We start from the raw sequence: 15,391 nt of genomic DNA, 5'->3' as shown, positions 1-15,391 counted from the left end.
ACCTGTAGCCAGGGAGTTACAGACTCTTCCTCCCTGGAAAATGCTTGGGATTAGTCGGGCAACCCTGTCTCCCCAGCATCGCCATGGGTGCGATGGGATATGGTAAGGAGCCAAAGAGGTCAGTTACCAGGATGGTCCCTGACGCAAGTTACCTGGGTGGTCCCTGACGCAAGTCAGGGATGGCGGGTCTAAGACTTCCAAGGGCTTGTCTTTTTACAAGGACCAACGGTTGAAAAGTAAAGTACTTAAAAAAAAAAAAAAAAGAAAGAAAGAAAAGTACTGGCTAATTGGCTGGGTGTGGAGGGGATGGATGTCTTTTCCATTCTTTCCTTTTCCAGCTGAAGCCTGGGGGGAATAAGCGTGAGGGAGGCTGAGCTCCTGATTAGGTTTATAACTCAAGAGACTGCTGGTCCTGATGAATTAAAAGAACATTAAGGCCATAGCTAGGGACACCACATTTTTCATTTAACCAAATTGATTGCAGCACTGACTCTCTAAATTATAGTCTGGAAAGGCGGGCTGGCTTCTTCTACCCCTCCACCCCAGGCTCCCAGGTGGATTTAGGAGAACTTGGGGGCAGCAGATGGGTTACAAGGTGAGACAAGGGTGGCCCATGAGTGGGAACAGTTAGCTTGGCTGGGGTCTGTGTGAGGAGGCTGCAGCTCTCTTTGGCCTCCTCCCCAATGAATGTCCTGCAGATTCATTGTCATGGAGGAGCACACCGAGCCCTTCTGGTGAGCAACAAGTTCTGGGATGCTCCTGGCTGAGGGTGGGACTGAGTGTCCTCTGAGGACCACTGGATGACTTACTAGTCTGGTTCAGTCCCTCATAGATTCAGACTCAACTCCCAACTTCCTCCTCTGCCCCTTGCAGCAGATGCCCTGCAGGGGAGTGGGGATGACCTCTGAGCCTCCGGGGATGGCAGGCACGGCTTCAGTCTCATTTAGGACTGCCTAAAGACCTTCATCACCTCTTTTGTGAGAGCCACTGAGTGGCAGCCCTGGCCCCTTGCTTTGAGGCAAGGTGGCTGGGCATGGTCTCCATGTTCTACCTGACATTACCAGCAAAGTGATCTGAAGAAGCCCCCTTCGGTGCTGCTTCCCTCCCTGCCCCCAAGCCTGAAATCCCATTTCCTCTTGCAGTCCTTCAGCTAGTCTTTCACTGGGTCACTAGGGATTGAGGACTGATGTCAGGTCAGATCTGGATGGGAGCCTCTCCCAGTATCCACGGGAGAGGAGAGGCAGGGTGCTCATGTCCTATTATAAATGTTGACTCCAGGGGTGCCTGGGTGGCTCCATGGGTTAAGCCTCTGCCTTCCGCTCAGGTCATGATCTCACGGTCCTGGGATCGAGCCCCGCATTGGGCTCTCTGCTCTGCGGGGAGCCTGCTTCCCTCTCTCTCTCTGCCTGCCTCTCTGCCTACTTGTGCTCTCTCTCTCTCTGTCAAATGAATAAATAAAATCTTAAAAAAAAAAAAAAGTTGACTCCACAAGAGTTAAAGTGAATATTCAAATTGTGCCATAAGCAAGTCCTGCTGCCCACCCCTGGCCCTGGCTCGGGCTCCTGGGCAGGTGAGGAAGGCTCCACCTTGTCCTCACAACTCTTCTCCCCAGGCTCTTCCATGCCACCCCCGACTGTGTGTCTGTGGCTTCTTGCCCAAAGGACCATACAGAGGCTGTTTCCTCACTACACACTACTCGTGACCCTACCTTAAAGGGATGTCTTAAGCATTAAGAAACCAGCATGGATTTCCAGCATGGAAACCATGTCATTTAATAAATGGGAGTTTCCTCTTTTCCTTTCCACCTCCTTCCAGATCCTCCCTCTCCTCCCACCTTTCCTTGGCCCCTCCCCGTGCTTTCTCTCCCCCCACCCACCCTATTCTCCACCTATAACTTCTCCCAAGCATCCCCTTCTTGGTGATCAACCCCTTAGGCTCAGAAGCCCCTACTCTCCAGGTGGCCTTAACTTGGAGAACCAGATGGGGGGGGGAGGGGCTCAGAGATCCCAAATGGCTACATGGGCTCCTGAAGCCAATAATGGAGCCTTGAGCTGCGGTGGGTTTCGGGGGTTGGGAGAGGGAGCTGGCTCAAGAGTGACAGCCCTTCGCGGGTGGGGACAAGGACGCCAGGGTCCCGGTCCGACTCTCTCGGACCCCGAGCCGCAGCCGTGACCTTGAGCGGGAGGCGGGGGCGCGCATCGGCCGGGGCCCCGCAGGGCAGGTCCGCCCCCGCCCCGCCCCGGCCTGTCCCGCCCCGCCGGCCCCGCCCCCCGCGGCCGCGTCTCCTCCCCTCACTGCAGCGCTCGCCGCGCTTGCCCATCCGTCAGCCGCCTCCCGCCGCCGCTTGGGCGCAGACTGCCAAGCTCAGCAAGTCTTGCGGCAAAGGCACTTCGCACCGAGTTGGGGCCGGGGCGGAGCGGGGACTCCGGGCCCCGGGGGAACGGACGCCCCTCTGCGCCGTGGCTAGCGCGGCGCCCTTGCAGCCCGCCGCCCCCTCACTTCGGGGTCCCGGGATCCCTCCTGCCTGGCCGCTCCGGGTAAGTCCGTCCCCCGCGCCCGTGGGGGGGCACCGACTCCCCCCTCCAAAGTTTCTCTTCCCCGGGCGGGTTTTCCGCTACTGAGCGGAGGGGCCACTCGGTGGGTCGAGGGGGCTTCCGGCAGGGGTGGGGGGTGGGGTCCGGGAAGTTCGACGCCAAGGGGGCCGCGCGCCCGCACCGTCCTTCCTTCGGAGGCAGTTTGGACGCGTGCGGGTGGGAGGTTCGTTTGCGGAAGCTGGACCCGAGGGGCGAGGAGTCCGCGGCTCTGCGGGCTTGGGGCGGGAGGAAGGAGCAGCTTTCCTCCCTGGGCTCGGGTGGGGGGAGAATGAGGTGCAGAGCGGAGCGGCGGGCCGACGTCCCCGGAGCTCTGGGTCCCCGCGGCTCCCGCCCTGTCTCCTGGACGCCCCCCGCCCCGCGTCTCGCCCGCCCCCTGCCCTTCGCGGCCGTCTCCCAACGCAGCTTCCTTCGCCCACGCCTCGCGCTTCAGGGACCCCCGGCCCCGCCGTCGTGGGAGGGGCAGGGCGGGTTTGCGGGCTCTAGGAGGCAAGGAGAGGGCGGGGGGCTGCGGGAGGGCGGGGGACAGACTCCAGGGACTATCCGGAAGTGAGGGTCGAGAGGAACTGGGACAGGGACGCGAGAGGGGGATGGAAGCACCCCTAGTCTCTCTCCAAATCTCATGACTCAGCACGACCTAGGACGTCCCGTCCCTGCTTCAGCCCTCCTCCCAGGGCTGGGCTCCCAGACCTAGGCCCAGAAAGTGCAGACAATCCCACCCCGTTTTTCTGGACTCCTTCATTTACCTTCCCCATTTGGGGTCCCCCCCTTCCCCTGTCTCTGTTCACCCCCCTACCTCTCTCTCAGGACACAGGGGCTTTATTTTTTTAACTAAAAGGGTAGATGATTTACCTATCTCCTACCCCATTAACCCAATACCCCCTCCTTTCTCCTTTCTACCCTTCCGTTGTTGCATTCCACAGGTGCCTTCCGGACACCCCCAGCCCATGGTGTGTGTGGGGGCCTCCAAAGTCCCATCGCGCCCTCTGCAGCATTCTCCCCCCATTCACTGTTGAGGTAGAGAAGTAAGTGTTCTGGCTGCTTTCTCCTGTGGCAGCAGAAAGGAGTGCAAGGACACAGGAGGTGGCCCAGGAGGGGGTGGCGCGGCAGTGTGGGGGGAGAAGGGCAGAGGCCTGATGGGGTGGGTGGACCCGGATTGGAATGGAGTAGGTGGAAGGATGGAGAAGTCCTTAGGCTCTGTGTACCCAGAAAGACAGGAAGGTGGGCCATGTCTAACCTGGAGAGAGCTGGGGGTGCCCTTCCCCCTCCTCCTGCTGCCATCCTGAGGGGGTCTCCCATGTGTAATAGATTATCCTCAACCTGAGTCATCCAGCCCTTGGTAACAAAGCCCTTCATCAGATTGTGTGACCACGAGAAGCAGGATAGCCCTTAATCTTCCAGTTCTCTTCCCCTGCTTAGGTCAAAGTGCAGATTTTGGGCTGCTAGAACTATCTCTGTGCCCACCAGAGGAGCCAAAAGAAGAGCCATGCCCTAAGATGGGGCCAGAGGGGCAGGTGGGAGGGATGGGGAGGCTCTGATGCAGTGGGACGTGCGTGCCTGGCGTGCGTCCCTGGCAGCCACTACCGGCTGTGGCCTGTGTCAGGGCCCCAGGGGTGAGTCAGCGTCAGGGGTCCACAGCAGGCAAACTGAGACCTGGGCCAGGGAGCCCAGCCCCAAGTCTGCTTCTCTTCCCCATGCCCCTGGGAATGACTGGTACCAGCTCATCCCTCAGTCCTGGGCTGCTCTGGGGTGCTGCCAGCCTCTGTCCTGCCTGGCGCTCAGACAGACCCTGGCTTCACCCTCTAGGAGACTCCTGCGGGGACTTGCTTCTTCTGGGGACCTCTTGGGCTTGACCCTGGCCCGCTCTCCATGCCTTGCCCAAGGAGGAGCTGGGGAACTCTGGAAAGCTGAAAAAGGGGAAGGCAGATATAAGTGTCCTACTTCCAGAATCACAGAGACCTGGCCGGTTGTCCCTAGGAGAAGGGGATCAGAGGTCATTCTCCCTTTCACTCTCAGTCAGCTGCTGTGCAGGAGTGACAGAAATGTCCCTGGCCCTGCAGGGAACTGTGGGCCGGTGGGCTGTGGATATGGCTGGAGAAGCCTCTTCCCTGCTCCCCCTGAGCCAGTATTCCCCAGCCCCAGCAAGCCTGATCTCCCGCCACCTTTGTGCCTCTACCTGGACTCTGTCCATTCTCAGTGGAGTCTCCTGTCTCTTCCTGCCGACCCTGTGGAGTCTGTGGAGCCCTGTCAGGAGAGCGGATAGAAGGCCAGCAGTGCTCTGGGATCCAGGGCGTGGGAAGGATAGGACAGAGGATGGAGGGGGAGGAAGTTGAGGCTCAGTGGGCTGGGAGAGTGGCTCGTCCTCCCCTTCCTCGGACAGAAGCATCCTTGGGGATAGTCAGAGACCCTGGAGGGTAGACTTATTTTTTTGTTTACCTTTGGGATTTGGGCTTTCCTGGTCTGGGTTCTAGCTGAAGCTGGATCTGCTTTGTTTGAGCGAGACACAAAGTCCAGAGTGAGGGAGATGATTTCTGGGAACTGGAATGGCAAGCCAGAGGGAACAGTAGAGGATGTTTACTCAGGACAGGGTAGCGGTTAACAAAGGAAGCAGCAAACCCAACAGGTTTGGGTCCATCATCCCAGGGCTACTAATTACACAGCGTGTGACTTTGTTCATTCATTCATGCGACTTATTTACTAGTGAGCACCTGCTGTGTGAGCGCCTACTATGTGCATCGTTCTAGTCACTGGATACAGCAGTGAACTGACAGAAGCCCTGGGTGCTGTGGATTTTGCATGCCACAGGCCTAGACAAGTTGCTTAGCTACTCTTGAGGATCAGTTTCTACACTCATTCAACTATTAGCTTACGAGAGTCTGCTGTGTACCAGGGGGTTTGCTAGTCCATGGAGACTCAGCTGGGAACAAAACAGGCCTGGTTCCTGCCCTCATGGCACTTACCATCTAGTGAGTAACATACAGGATTAAGCAGATTATTACATAAATAATTCATCATAACTGTGACATCTGTTAGGGAGATGTACAGGATGCCTCGAGACTGTGCCGTGGGGTCACCTGACCATGTCTGGAAGGCTTCATCTGTAAATCCGACAATAATATAACAATATATTATCCCACAAGGTAGGAAGCATCCAGTAAATGATAACCTGTTCATGTGGTGCTGTGGATAGATACAATTCTAAATTTCCTCCATGCCACGAGTTGCTTATTCGTCCTCCACTAGGTCAGAGGAACCAAGGTAGAGACGCCAGGATCTGCTCCTGGGTTCTCATGAGGACAGGGAGCCTGTGACCAATACCATGGTTCCACCGGTGAGAGGTCAAGTTGTGGAGATGGTGTTGTGCCTCCAGCCAGATTGCCTGGGTTCCTCCTGGTTCTGCCCCTCCCTCTGACTTGGGGCAAGTTGATCAAATTCTTAGTTTCTCAGTTTCTTTCTCAGTCTGCCTGTCTATGAGTGGAGATAAAACCTGAATCTGACCTGGGCGGTTTTCGGCCAAGGCAAAATGCGTGAATTCCTGGAAAGGGTTAGAGCAGCGTCTAGCAGCTGGTGAAAGCCTGGCAAATGTGTTCCACTGTTGTCCTGTTGCCTGCTGGCCCTCCTAGCCCTTTCCCTGCCTGCAGCCCAGAATCTCTCAGAACACTCTCCACCTCTGTTAATCTTAAAAACTCAAAGGAAGGAACTGCTATAACTACTTTGGTGGCCATTCCAGAATTTTCTTCCTCTGATTTTCACGCAGTTCTTTATGCCCGACGAGGCCCTATGTTGTCAAAGCTTAATTTCTGGGAAGGATTTGTCCCAGCAGTCTTTCATTTTCCTCCCAGGAACTGATAGTTCAGGGTAGGAACTAGGGTCCCTTTGATTCTGGGCCTAGAGAGACATGAGCAGTCCTGCTGAGTCGAGAGCATAGAGCACCTAGCTGTTAGCCCCCTCTCTCCCCACCCAGCAGACACATGCAGAGGTCTGTGCTTTGGCAGGGGGGTCTAAAATTAAACATCAGGAAGGGTGCCCCAAATATGTAGTATGCAAGAGATGTTCTAAACCTTCCTCCCTGGATAATTTCCGGACTAGGACAGACCTCCCCACCTGGCGGGTCAGCAGACCGCAGGACTGAATGCCCTGGATGGGGAGTTTGGCTCCTTAGGGAAGGAGGCTGGGAGTTGCTCTGTCTGTTATCATAGCCACTGATGCTTGGAGGGGTGGGAGCTGCCAGGCAGCTCCCAAGTTGCAGGCCTGGGGCAAGAAAAGGAGAGGACAGCCCTGCTCTTGTAAAGTCGGGAGAGCCCCGCCTTCTGACCGTTTTTGTCCGGCCTTGGCACTCCAGCTTTGGGTGTAGGCAGCACTTGGCTCTCCAGCCCCCCCCCCCCCCCCCCCCCCCCGCCCGCTCCTGTCTCAAGCTCCCCTCTTTGTTTCTCCTTCTATGATAGCGCTTTTCCGCCTCCCATCCCTGCGGGCCTCAGGACCACAGAGGTCTCGAGCAGACATCACAGTCCCACTTCCAACAAAGAGGCAAAGGCCCAGAGAAGTTGCGTGACTGGTTTAAAATCTCCCACCATGGAGGCCAGAGCCAGGTCTCAAACCCAGAATGTGGGCACTCTGGGGAGGGGGGGTGTCTTTCCAGGCTGCTGTAGCTGATCGGTCAGAACTTTTCCTCCCCCAGGAGCCTCCCCTCTTCCTTCTCACCAGCTCCATCTAGAGTATGGAGCCTGCCCACATGGACAGGGGTCCCCCGGGTCATTAATGCTCTGAGTATAAGCAGGGGACCAGTCATTGAAATCACGTAGCAGGCTTTTACAAAATTAGGGATTGATCCCTTGGAGAAAGGGAATCAGCTCTCCCTCTCCAGTCTTGGGTTTCTCTGGGACTCCCTGTGAGGAATTTGGCATCTTCAGGAGCACCTGCTCTGAAGCGAGGAGGGAGGAGCCCCGGCCGAAGGAGCAGAGCAAATGCCGGGGCACCCGGGGACTCTGCCCCCAGCCTCAGGCGGCCTTCTCTGAATGGGGTGCTGGCATCTTCAGCAAGTCCCAGCTTGGTCAAGTCTTCTCTGAAGCCCAGAGGACCCAGGCACGGGCAGAGATGCTCGTGTCTGGTTGGTATCTGACTGCCCCTTTTCTTCAGAAAGTCCAGGCTTGAGAAGTCAAGATCCCCATGGACTTAACAGCCCAGCACTCAACCCTCTTGTGTAGCGGCAGCTAGAGTCCAAGCAGTGGCTGAGCCAGAGCACACTGTTCCTGATTTCCCGCTTTCCTCCTTTCCCTTCCACTTCCAGTTCAGATGGACTAAGCACCTGTTCTAGAAAAGGCTCTAGGGCTGAATAACCGCGTATTGTCCGTTGGCCTGGGGTTTCCCCAAAGGCAGACAGCATGGGGCTCCCTCTCCTCTGCTGGGTGCCCCCCAGCCCTCAGAGTAGTGCTCTGTAGCCAGGAGCATTTGTGATGGCTGGGTGTAAGGAGCCTGGGCTCCCAGAGCTCCCCAACCCCAGGATAGTTGCCTGCAAGGACCAGATTTCCCTCGGTCCTTGGAGCCTTGTGCCCTTCCTATTTCTGCAGAGAGACTGAGAACCCCAAGGGGCTCATCACTGGACAGCCTGGGACTAGGGTGGAGCAGAGGCTGAGCGGGGGAGTCAGGGAGACCCAGGTGTCTCTGGGTGGGACAGGGAGTCCTCAGGCCTTTGAAACCCCTGGCAGGGCATCTGATAATTGGGTTGAAGTGGTAGCTCTGGAATTTAGCAATTAGAGAATTTTGCAGTTGGAGGTGGCAGTCACCCATTACCATGGCATACATCTTAATATTGAGTGTAAGTGGTTATAATGAGGAGCTTGGCACTAGGGAGCTGAGGAAACAGAAATGAATGGAGGAATGGGATGGGGGGTCCTCTTGGACAGAGCATGGGGGTGGGGCATGGAGGACATGACCTAGAGGGGAGACCAGGCTGGGTCCCCTGCAGATGGCAAGAGGTGACTGTGGTCGAATCAAGGAGACTCACCTGGGCCTTCAACATGCTCCTTTAGCTTCCTGTTCCCCCAAGTGATTGGGGAAGCAGCTTTTATGGTCTTTATGGAAAGGAATTCCTTTCTGATGTCTTTCTGCTCCACCTCAACTTCATCCCCTGCCTCCCTCCTGGAGAGGAGGAGAGCTTGACAGGTGGCATGAGGGGGTCCTGGGCACGGGCCCTGCATCGTGGTCTCAAGGGACCCTCTTTGTCTCTCATTTTCTGTGTTTTTTTGGAGAAAAGCATATTACGCAAACACATGGTCCTTTATCTCTGTCCTCCTTGGGGCTCCTTGGCTCCCCATTTTCATTGTTAGCCATGGATCCCTTATTGTGCCAACCGCCATGGACCAAAGTCATGGGCCAAGTGATGGGGTCAGAGAATAGATGCCAGAACCATTGCGTTCCCGTGTTTCCACCCTGTCTGAGGAGTGTACAGAGGATGAACAGGAAGCTAGCATTTTAGTGCTCTGGGATCCTACGGAAGCAGACCTGGGGGCTGAAACCCAACCTCATCACTAGGAGCCAAGGTGAGTTAGAATTAAGCCCCAGGAAGCACAGGGTGGCGGCAAGGTGGGGTTGCGGTCAGCAAGACACTTGGAGTTAATTGAGAGAAGGCAAGAGGGCTCCCTCTCCCAGTCTGACTCTCCCGTGAGGAGGAAAAGGCATCACTTTAATAAGGCTGCCCTGGTTCCAGATCAATCCTGGCTTTGCAGGAGGCGAGTGGGGAAGCACACAGAGAAATTGGATTAGCTCTTTGATGCCTGATGCTGGCAGCTGCTCTAGGAGGCAGGGGAGTAGTGAGGGCTGAGCCTGCGATGGGCAGACAGCTCAGGCCCCCAGAGTTTGAGGCTTCCCGGAGAGACCTTGATCCCCAGCCCTGGCAGGTGTCCTTCTGGTACAAGAGTGACAGAGGTGCCCAGGGGGGACAGACTGTAGCAAAAGCTAGGTCCTCACCACTGCAGAGGCCGGCAGGTGTCCTCAGGCTTCCCCAGGGATATAGATGGTGAGCGCGCCAAGGGCTGGGGAAGACAGGTGATGGGCAAGGCAGAAAGGTGATGCCCGACACCCCCTGGGTCAGTGCCCCACAGCTGTGAGTTTTGCAGGGCATAACAGACACTGCACTTGCCCTGTCCTGCCTGTGTCTTCCCAGGGAAGCGACTTGGACTGAGCTTCAGGTTCTCATTTGAAAATGGCGATAGTATTGCACAAGGGATATAGCCCATGGGACGAGAACACGAGATGTCCTAGGACAGCAGTTCTCAAAACTGTGGGCTGTGGACCTCTGAGGGTCCCCGAGAATTGTTCAGGGGGAGCCATAAGGTCAAAGCTATTTTCCGCGTAATCGTAAGGTGATCTGCCATTTGTAATATGGTGGCAGTGACGGTCCCGAGGCCAGGGGTTGAACTCCTGGTACCGTAGTGCGGATCACGGCAGAGCCCCAAACTGTTGTGTCCGCCGCACTCTTCCCCACCACACGCCTGCTAAATAAGAAACACATAAATGCTGGTTTCACTTAAGAATTTCTTTGATGGAGGAGTAAAGATTACATAGTTTTATTAAATCTTGACTCTCAAGTGCTCATCTTTTTAATGTTCTTTGTGAAGAAATGAGGACGCACAAAGCCCTTCTTGTTTTAGAGCATATGATTTCTCACCCTCTTTGTGAGTCTCAGAAAGGGGAATGTCCCCAGGGTCACACTGCTAGTGGGGGGCTGAGTCAACAGACAGATCAGGCTTGGGTGCGCCCCCCCCCCCAATAAAGAGCTGCTGCTGCTGGGAAAAAAACGGGGAGGGCATCTGGGTGGCTCAGTCTGTTAAGCGTTTGCCTTCGGCTCAGGTCATGATCCCAGGTCCTGGGATCGAGACTTGCATCCAGCTCCTTGCTCCGTGGAGAGCCTGCTTCTCCCTCTCCCTCTGCTGCTCTCCCTGCCTGTGTTCCCTCTCTCACTGTCTCTCTGTCAAATAAGTAAAAAATCTTAAAAAAAACAAACAAAAAAACCTCCCCCTGCCACCGCCCTACTTCCCCAGACTGCACACTGTGGATGGGGCTGGTCAGGCTGGACTGTGTGTGGGTGGGGGGCAATCAGGCTAGACCATAGATAGATGCCCACTACAGACTGGTATTCACAGGGCTCTCTCTGGAACTGGTCATGCTGGTGGAGTCTGGACACTGGTTCTGTCCACACAGCTCTGGGGATGCAGAGGAAACCTGGATGTCAGCCCCCTGTAGAAGTAACCTTTAGGCTTCCTGTTGCCTATCTTGTATAGGGCGCCTAGAACTCCTTATTGGACAGGCCCTCCAAGGGCTATCTGGTGGGAAGTAAAATCAGTCCTTAATGGTAACCCCCTAGAGTGAGGAAGTTCTTTGTTTCTAACCGTATCTCTCCTGCTGCGGAGTTCTATTTCCTCTTATAAAATACATCCTTTGCCGCCTCCTGCCAGGTGAATCTGGGGGTCAGTGTACGCAGTCCCGCAGCCACAGAGAGGCTGCGAGCTGGATCCCGCATTACGGGCTGTGTCGCCTGGGCACCCGCCTGTTGTAATGAAGAGTCAGCACCCTGATCTGAGAGGCCAAGAGGTAACTGCTCCTGCCTCAAGAAGGATGGGCAGTCTTCGTGGCTCTTCTGTGGCTTTTGTGGCTTGGGCACTGAGGGAATGTGGTCGGTTCGTCCTGGGAGGACAAGTGAAGGGCAGGGCAGGGAGGCTCTTTAGGACAGTGGAAGAGCCACCTTCAGACGAGGTCAGGTGTCTGCACACACACATCTGCCCCCCCGGGAACATGTGTCTCACAGATCTTCAGTGGCCACATGGCTGGGGAACTGATTATCCTGGCACATGGCTCCTTCCCCAGCTCAGCCATCCTGGACTCCTCATCCTAGACCAGGAATGGGAAAGACCGATACATAGTAAAAGATGGAGACCTTCCTGGATGAGAGGGTCACAGGAGTAATTTGTCCTTTCTTGGGAGAGGGGAGGGAACATGGAACCCCTGGAAGCCATCCTATGGCTTCACGGAGCTAAAGCAGGATTTGGGTCCCTGATCCACTGTCTCAGCCCCATGAATGTGTTTCTGTCCCTCTGGCTCTTTCTCTCGAGGCAGGAGATGCACTGGAGAGAGACCCTGGGCTTGGCAGCTGGTGGGCAGGGGAGACTGAACAGTAAATTTGGAAGCACAGAGAGACAGGACGGGGCTGCCTCCATAGGGCAGGGTGGTACCCCCAGGACTCTCAGTTTGGGGTGCAGAGCTCTGGCCTTTAACAAGCTAGACAGATTCCCAAACAGCCTTTCCCAGAGTCTATCCCATTGCCCTACTTTCAGAAGCATTTCCTTGTCTGGGGTTTGTGACATCCTGGAGCACTTGGCTCGGAGTAGGGAAGACTCACAACTCCACATAAACACACAGATGCAGACCTACCACACACACACACAGCTCTTGGCAGGTTGCCTGTGGGCAGTGGGGCCTCCCTCTCACATTCCTTGGAAATTGAGAATGAAATTGGATCTGAGACCTTATCTTCAGGTTGGAGAGGACTTCTCCAGGTGACATGTGCTCTCCTTTTCCTTCCACCTGCCACTTCCCGGCCAGGCTAGAAACTGCTGGGAGCGGTCCTAGGCTGAGGTCTGGCATGGTGGCCGGGGGCGGGGAGGCCTGGGGGCGGCGGGGGCGGGGGCATGGCAGCTCTCTGATCCGCTTGCAGGATTTGGACCCGTGGTTTCTCCCATAACTATTGTTGCCTTTCCAGACCCTGTGGCAGCTGCCATCTGTGATTAGGAGTTAATGTAGGTGAAGCCTGCTTGGTGGTGGCTGTTAGCTTAGACCTTTCTGGAGGCAGCATTGATGGGGGGGGTGCTGTGTTGCTCAGAAGCAGGAGGCTTGGTGGGAAGGTGAATGAGACAGTGTGTCTGGGACCCGGGCTTGGGGCACCAGTCATTGCTCTAGTGACAGAGGTGATGCGGCGGAGGTGGCGGTGGGGAGAAAGATAGGTGAGAAAATATGTAGACTCACTAAATCCTTTCCCCAACCACTTGAGGTGAAGGGCTCACCTAAAGCAGGGGGCTGCTTCGCGTGGACCCCTTAGTGACAAATCTCCTTTCTGTGTCCCAATTCTCTAGTGAAGGGAGAGTGGTGACATTACCTGTTCCTCTCCTCAGTGTTGGAGGCAGGGCAAGAGGCTAGGACCCCCTAGCCTTGCAGCCTCTCTCGTTTCCTGGCCACGGCCACCCCTCCACAGGCCCCACTCATTCATTTATTTATTCAGTCGCTCAGGGCACCTGGGTGGCTCAGTTGGTTGAGCGACTGCCTTCGGCTCAGGTCATGATCCTGGAGTCCGAGGATCCAGTTCCCCATCAGGCTCCCTGCTCCGCAGGGAGTCTGCTTCTCCTGCTGACCTCTCTCCTTTCATGCTCTCTCTCATTTCTCTCTCTCAAATAAATAAATAAAATCTTAAAAAAAAAATACTTTATTCAGTCGCTCATTCATGTAATGAGCACTTATGAGCGAGGCTGCAGTGGTGATAAAGTTGGTCTGATCTTTATAGTCTGAGGGAAGCAGGGCACTGAAGAAAAGAAGCACACCATTGATTATTCAATGACAATTATGATAATCAATGTGAAGTAAAAAGAGCTCAATGCTCCTAGGGCTTATAATGGGGGTACCTAGCAGGGTGGAGCTAATGGGCATAATGGCCCCCATGGCTCCTGAACTCTGGAGAGCCGTAAGCACTCCTGGGCCACTTAAGGTCACTGCCAGGGAGCTGCGAAGCGGGTTCTGGGTTGCAAAGGGCAAGGGAGTGTCCAGCTCTGCTTCTGATTACACTGGTGACCCTGAGCTTGTCATTTTCCCCCTTTGAATTTGTTCATTCCTCTGTAAAATGGGGATCTTTTTTTTTTTTTTTTTTAAAGATTTTATTTATTTATTTGACAGAGAGATTACAAGCAGGCAGAGAGGCAGGCAGAAAGAGGAGGAAGCAGGCTCCCTGCTGAGCAGAGAGCCCGATGCGGGGCTCGATCCCAGGACTCTGAGATCATGACCTGAGCCGAAGGCAGCGGCTTAACCCACTGAGCCACCCAGGCGCCCTAAAATGGGGATCTTTGACCAGAAGCCCCTGCAGTCCTTTCTCAGAGTCCCAGCAAAAGCATTAGAGATATTCAAATGCCAAACTATAGTTCTCTTGGAGACTGAGAAAAGAATTCAGGAATAAGGATGTGAAAGCTCCTTGGCCACTGACTCCAGAGAGCAGTGGGGAGAGAACAAGCCCAGAACTAGGGGATCATGGTTCTTTGAGGTCACAAAGGGGGGAGTGAGCATGGCGGTGTGTCCCCGGAGTGGCTGGAATCAGGGATGGAAACATAACAGGATAAGGCTGCTGTCATTGCACCAGGAGCAGGACTAGAGCAAGGAGTGGAAACTGAAGCAAGCCGGGTTTTGGTTAGACGTCAGGCAGCACTCTCATGCATGTTGCACTGAGATATCTGGCAGGCCATCAAGGGGGTGAAGAGAGCGCGTCAGGTATTCCAGAAAGTAGAGAAAAAGCTTTTCTGAGGGAATGTTTGTGTGGAGGTGGGTGTGGGGGCGGATAGATGACCTTACTAGGTCTCCCTCAGCCAAGCGAGTCTGTGGATATCTTGCATTGCCACTGATGTCAGCGCTGTCTGATGTCTGGGAGAGGAAGATGTCAGGTCCTCTTGGAAATGAGTTTTTGAGCATAAACTATCCCCAGTTCACATCTCTCGGTGACACATGTGGCTAACTGCAATTGTCACACTCAATCAAATCGAGCCCAATTACACCTTTGCTCTCTTGTCCGGCTGTAATATAAATATGGCTTCTGAGAAGTGTATTAGTTGCTGTGATTGCTTGGGAGGCTGGATTTGGGGGCTAAGGGAGGCCAGGGTGTTTTATGTTGCAGACGCAGAAACAAAGGCTGGAGATGGGCTTCTTGAGGGCATGGGATTGAGCAGCCCACGAGACCGTCTTCTCAGAGGACCCTGAGGCAGTCCTCTCTCCATGAGTGGGGGATAGATCCGATGCCATCTCAAGGGTTCTTTGTGACCTTGGACTTCTTTGTCGTTATTTTCCGCAGTCGCAGGTCCTCCGTGTGTACGTAGGTGGGGTGAGTATTGTCCTGGTGCATGTCTCTGCCTCTAGACTGAAAGGTCCAATGACACCCTGTCCCCCCAAGGAAGACGCTCTTCATCTTCAGTGATTCATAATGTCAGAATAGCATCCTAGAGCATGAAGAATTTCAGGTAAACACAAAGAGGAATTTCTGAACGGTAAATGTGGTTAGATGTTGTGACAGAAAAGCAAACAGATGGTGAGATCTCCAAAGAGAAGACTGTCTGGGAAAGGGTATATATATATATATATATTTAAGATTTTACTTATTTATTTGACAGAGAGATCACAAGTAGGCAGAGAGGCAGGCAGAGAGAGAGAGGGAGAAGCAGACTTGCTGCTGAGCAGAGAGCCCGATGCGGGGCTCGATCCCAGGACCCTGAGACCATGATCCGAGGTGAAGGCAGAGCCTTAACTCAATGACCCACCCAGGTGCCCCGGGACAGGGTAGATATTTAGAAAGGATAGACTGACCGCCAAGATTTTCTGCATCCCAAGGTTCTTGAGTGTGGAGGTAGACATGCTGAAGAGAGTTGGCTGTGTGCACAGTTGTTATAGTTGACTTGTATTCAGTGGTGTGTCACAGTATGGGAGGGGAAAAGGAAGAGGAGGAGGAGGAGGAGGAAGGGGAAGAGAATAATGCTGTGCATAATAGGGCTCAGGAGAGTAAA

The 15,391-nt window shown here is 54.8% G+C and overlaps 1 protein-coding gene across 1 annotated transcript in view; it reads left to right on the top strand.

Moving 5' to 3' along the window:
• Positions 1-2,313: 2,313 nt before the first annotated feature.
• SYT2 (synaptotagmin 2) overlaps positions 2,314-15,391 on the top strand; it is a 109,384-nt gene continuing 96,306 nt past the window's right edge. Inside the window, exon 1 of the mRNA XM_047705453.1 lies at positions 2,314-2,537. The gene's annotated coding sequence lies outside the window, so the exon portion shown is untranslated. The remainder of the gene's footprint in view (positions 2,538-15,391) is intronic.

The sequence above is a fragment of the Lutra lutra genome, chromosome 15 (assembly GCF_902655055.1).
Source record: "Lutra lutra chromosome 15, mLutLut1.2, whole genome shotgun sequence".
Classification (NCBI taxonomy): Eukaryota; Metazoa; Chordata; class Mammalia; order Carnivora; family Mustelidae; genus Lutra; species Lutra lutra.
Note: the sequence above shows the minus strand (reverse complement) of the source record. Positions and strands in the feature narration are given on the sequence as shown.